Here is a 6,014-nt window from a genome sequence, read left to right as displayed (position 1 = left end):
TAGGGAAGAGTGTGATAAACTCCCTCTTAGGAAAAGCTAAAAAAGAATTAAACAGCCTAAAAAGATTAGAAGATATAGGAAATGTGGGAATAATTTTTGTGGATTTTGTTGGGTTTTTTTAATACTTTGTCCCACATTATTGTATTTTCAGGTAACTCAAGGGAAGAAAAAAGATATAGTACTTCTATTTTGCAGTATAGAAAAAAACTCTGATTTGAAACTGCAATATCATGCCTACTGTGACAGAACATAATCACCATGTTTCTGAAGATCTGATCTAGGTTAAAGGATGGTACAAATTCCATGTCTTATCTGAAAAATTAATTATCTTCTGAAAAATGCCAGGTTTCCCAAATAAATATATTGATGTACTCTGTAGTGTTCCCAGTAGGGAGAAAGAGCAAACATCATTTGCTTCTAGTATTTGAAATAATGAATCTATTGCATATCATGAATTTGATAAAAATGGAGGAAAGTGCATAAAATATTTTAAATTCCTTTTCCTTTGGCATGCTCAGAGAATCAATAAATAGGAAACAGAGATGATAAATTATTTAAAGTAAAATAAAGGAAGCAATAAGCACTGCTTTTATCCACCTGTGATTTCAACAAGATGATTTTCATTTCTGACTAAGCTGCACTTTTACCCATATTAAATTATTCTTCTTCCTCTTTTATTGCTGTCATTTTTTTAATATAGTTACATGTGTTAAAAATGAAAACAAGTTTATTAACAGAATTATTGCTATATAATATTGCTCCCAGATGCACAAAGGGCAGCTAGTCATGTATTCTGTAGCCTTCATCAGGCTGAAATGGCAGCAAACTGACAGCACACAGACAGGGGAGATGAGCTACCACACTGGGGAACATGTGCTGCTAGAATAGATGCCAAGCCATGACTACCATGAGTCACAGTTTCCCTGTGCAAGGACAGCAGTGTCACCACTAAACAGAATTCAGTCATTAATGCACTACAACTTTCCAATTGCAAAACTGTGGGTTGAGGATCTTCTAATATTTGTCGTACTTCAGAAGAAAAATCCTGCAGAAATAGTGATATAAATAGATTTATAATGGTGTGATTAGGATCATGGTGTGGGTTGGAAGAGAGCTGTAAGACCTAGTTCCAACTGAACTGAACCCCCAGAGCAGGGACTCCACCCTCTGTGTGCACTGGTGTAGAGGCACTTCAGCTGGGATATCAACCTCCACTCAGGGGAGGAGCCCTCTCTTAGCTCCTTTGGGACAATTTACATCTACTTCCCTCTTGGTTCCTCTCTGACACCCAGAACAACATCCTCTTCCATGACCAAACCTAGTTCAAGTCCTGCTAATAAACCCAGCCAGGCTGCTCAGAACAACCATATCCCACTTGGTCAGGTGTGGCCCATCCAATGCCAACAGGTCTGGTCTGTCTAAGGTGGGCTCCAGATCACAGAATCCAAAGCCCTGAGTGTGGCCCCACCAGACAGCCAGTCATTTCCTCATTCTGCCCATCTCCTTCTTCCTGGGTCCCAGTTTCCAGCTGGGAGGATGTAAGAGAGCACTGCCTGTGCCCCTGACAGAAGAGAACTCTAGCTGTGACTACACAGATTTCTGTGTAGCATAACTCCAGAGCTAATCAAAAATGCCACCTTTAATCTCAGTGAAGGCATATTTGCCCCAGATTTTATGCTGCCACAAGTTACACTGTTGCTCTGCTGTTATCTGCGTATTTTCTAAAATTTTGCAAAATTGGACTGTCTGAAGCAGAAGTGGTTCTGTGTAAGTCTTGTTCTCATAATGGCAGGGGATTTCAGCTCATTCTTGTAAAAATGCCATGTACTGCATAGACTTATTCCCCTTTGAGAAACTCTATTTTCACATGAGACAAGAATTCAATTTAGCACACTTTTTTCTAGGTGTACTCTCTATGAAAAACTGTCTTAAAAGTCCACAAGGGGTTTCTTTAACAATTCTGTCATGACAGTGAAGCAACATTTTTTTCCCATAAAATGTTTAATAAAACCTAATTTTTCTCTATCAAGCTTTCATTTTAAGAACATTAAAATTCTAATAATAATAACAACATTATACTGTTACTGAGAAAAATCTCCATGAATATAGTTTGTTTTCCTCTTGGAATCAACTCTTTTAAGTTTTCATTTCAAATATCTTCTGTTTCTAAATTAAATCTTACCACAATATAATTCTAAAAGTAGAGTCTAAACACATCAAACCAGTGGATAAAAGAATTCATGAAAGAAATTTTTAAGATTGCTATACCAGAAAATATTGATCTTATGAATTTGTGTTTTTCCCATTCAAGTCTATAGAAAGTTTGAATTACAATTCTAAGTGTCCTTCAGTTTTGACTTTAATAGTGTCCTACATATGCAAATATTCCTACATGGAATATTTTATTCTTTTGTTCATACATTTGCTCTTATGTAAGGCATTCTGATTTTTTCTTCCTTCTGCAAGACTACTGCCAAACTGTGTATTAAAACATAAAGAAAGGAATTCCTAAAGATGCCTCTTACTAGATATTTTCAGCATAATACTGATTCTGGGATATCAGAGAACAAGGGGTTTTTTATGACCATGACAAGGTGTCTAAGGTAACTATTATCTGCAACTACTATTTTTCATCTAAATTGTACAGACACAAATATTCAAAGAATAATACAGTTATTAATCATGCCAGTTGAAGTTTAGACTCCTAAATGCTTCAGAGGCTTGTTAATACTTTGTCACAGAATTAAAGATATGAATTTGTTTTGTTCACTTCCAATCAGAAACATATAATTGGACTCAGTGCATTTAAGATAGTTGTTCACTAATTACCCAGGCATCACCAGCATGACAGTCCCTCTGCACAGTCTGCAATTTGCATTAATTTCAAAAGCACTCAGGATGTTTTCCTAGTGTCACAACACAAGGAACAGTAAAGAGTGATGTCATTTGAAAAAACAGAATTCAGTAAAGTTGAAGATATTTGTTTCAGCTGCTGCTATAGCATTTTAAACACTGATGATTCCTGGGCTCTGGTAAGAATCCACCTGTAGCTGTAAGTGAACAGAATCTGAATTTCTTGTTGGATTCTCTTGCTGATTTACATGGAATCTTCTGCATAATTTTGACAGGCAAACCTACAGTACAATATTTACATCATTAGACAAGGACCAGCAGGGTAGGTTCAGAATGAAAGATAGAAGCTTTTTTTTTTTCTTTTTGTGGAATTTGCTGTAAAAAACCCCCTCTGTTTAATATTTTCTAGCATTTTCTTTATATTCACTCTTTCTCTGACCTGAATTGCTGTCATTCTGCTGCCTTCCTCTCCTGTGTGCTTCAGACTGTGTATGGGAATGATACAGTGGCTTTTTTTAATCTTAGATTCTCTAGCTAATATGTGCACAGAGGGTGGCAGTGTTCCTTTTCAAACAGCAGAATTATTATTTAGATTTTAAAGACAAATTCCATAATTGTTGCTTTATTGCAGTGGAGTCCTATTGTACTGGCTGCTCTTACTGATAGAAATTACTGTTTGCAATAGTATTATATTGAATTTAAGAAAAGAGGACAAAAGCATTCTTTTTAAAAATAATTTTAAGTTGGAAAAAACACATCTGCTTCAGGTGTACTGATAATCAGAAAAAAAGGGACTGGCCAATGAGCTGTTTATCAAGAAAGATAAAAGCATTTTTTACCTTCCTTAGTAAAGTAGAATGTCCTGTGATATCCCAGAAAAACAGACATGAAAATTTACTCTTCTCTCTTTATAAGTCTTGACTCTTGACATTGTAGAATATTTTCCAGGTTCAGTAAAGAAGATTCAGGTCTGTAAGTTTGTTTTTTTTAAATTCTACAGTGAGTTGCTTACCCTTGAATTTAGGAATATAGATGAAGTTTCTAAATATTTTGTTCCAAAGAGTGAGTGCAAGCCAGAAAGCAAGTCTGCAGAAAAACAAAAATAGACACAAGATACCAGAGTCCCAGGGTTAAGACTTAAAAATCAAAATAATGTTTCACTGAAATTGATGTTGACATGTAAAGACATTTATAAATATGCTGTTAGAAGTGTGTTAACCCTGCCACATCAGCATTCTCTAATGTTCAAATGCTATTAAAAAATGAGCAGAGCTGAGCAGGTTTGAATATTCCTCCCCTTTTTTTTTTTCCTTTTTCTGCAACACTTTCATATCCAACTACTTTTGGAGAAGCAGAGAGAAACCCACTGACCCCCAAACCCCAATATTACAGCTGCTTTATTCAGTACTACTTGATTTAATATATGTGCAGTGAGTTAAAATGCAACCTTCCACAGATGGTGGCTCAGCCCACAGTACACAAATGCTGAAGGGCAAGCTCTGCCTTTAATTAAATTTGCCTAACAATACTGTATAGTTTTCAGTTCCCAAACAATAATTGTTCTCTCTGAAATTTTCTCCTGACGCTTTTCATTTTGGAAATTCTCCTTCAGGCTAGTGGGATTTTGTTTGGGCAGAAAGAGGAGGAGGAGGAGAAAGAATATGAGAGATATCCACATTATGACACACTTCTGTGCATCAAATAAAGCAGACATGTCATGAGCCATTAGGTAGATACAGACACAGAGCAGGTTGTGGGTATGAAAGGTACAACAACAGCAGAATGTTAATAATACAAACACCTGCTAATAAAATTGCATGCAGAACTAGAAACCTCTTTAATCAGCATTTAATTCTTAGTCTTTTATTATTGATAGGTCTTCATCTTGGGAAGGGCATTAGTTCAAGGCTTTACATAGAAGTAATACAGATCAATGGATTAGCCCTTCAGGAGAGGGACTAATTATTTTAATTAGAATATTCTAATTAGGAAGGTTTGAGCTGGTGATTAAAGGATCTTGCATGCCTGGAATTTTAACACAATTATTGTTGAACAAACATGATAATATATGTAGAATGTAGGGTATCTTAGTTAAAGAGCTAAGATGCTCTTTTTGGAATGCCTGAAAAAGTCACAGGAAAGATTTTGGAAAAGATGGTCTGAATTCTGCATGCCAGGTGTTGAAGTTATACACTTTCACATATAAAATCCAGGAATTGTTTTCACTATTCTACATGTGTGCTAAAATTTATTAATAATACAATTTTAATAGAAAACAAGATATTCTATATTAAAAGTAACAATCTTAAATCAAATTATCTTAATCAAATACTCAGTGAAGCTTGTGGTTGATCTAATTTCACTTTATAGTGAGGGAAATTATATTTGCAGAGTACTCTCAGAAGTGAGATGCCAATAAACTTTACTTTATCTACTCTTAGAGACAAGATTAAATTGGAAGAGGGGGGAAGTGAAGATGTAATATAATTGAATATTTATCATTAAACATCTAAATTAATCTGATAACAACATAATAGTGCTCTGGTTTCTCATTTTTTACTCATTGACACCAGAAATCTAAACTAAATAATTGGAAAAGAGATTGTGTGAAAATTTAAACAAATAAAACACCACTTCTTGACACCAGGGTAAACATTGATAAATTCACTTATGCTCTTTTCCCCTCCAAATGTTACGTATTTTATGGTGGTTCTACACATAAGAAGAGAGTGTTGATTGAGTAAATATCCTGAACCTTATAAGTGTGAATTTTTGGCCTCACATTGCTTCCTCTGCTCCCTGCACTGCAGTCTGGCATTTTGCCCATCTGTGGCAGCACCTCACAACGCCATGCTAAGTGTGCACAGAGAATTTGAACTGCATGTTCTAAAGCAACATTCTTTTAAAGCATCTCTTAGGGCAAGAGTAAAAAGAATGTAAGAAAACATCAAGAAAATAGTTTTCTGATCACAAAGTATTTTTAGGATATTAAGGGTTGCTTTGTTTTTCTTGGGGTGCACCACTTTATTTTATATACTGAATGGAATTTTTGCTGAAGAATGATAGGGTACACATAAACACAAATATCTAATGATGGTTAGGCTACTTACCTAAAATATAAGAAACTATGGTTCAAATATGTAGGATTTGCAGATCTCCTT

Source organism: Oenanthe melanoleuca, chromosome 5 (genome assembly GCF_029582105.1).
Source record: "Oenanthe melanoleuca isolate GR-GAL-2019-014 chromosome 5, OMel1.0, whole genome shotgun sequence".
In the NCBI taxonomy this organism is placed as follows: domain Eukaryota; kingdom Metazoa; phylum Chordata; class Aves; order Passeriformes; family Muscicapidae; genus Oenanthe; species Oenanthe melanoleuca.
Note: the sequence above shows the minus strand (reverse complement) of the source record.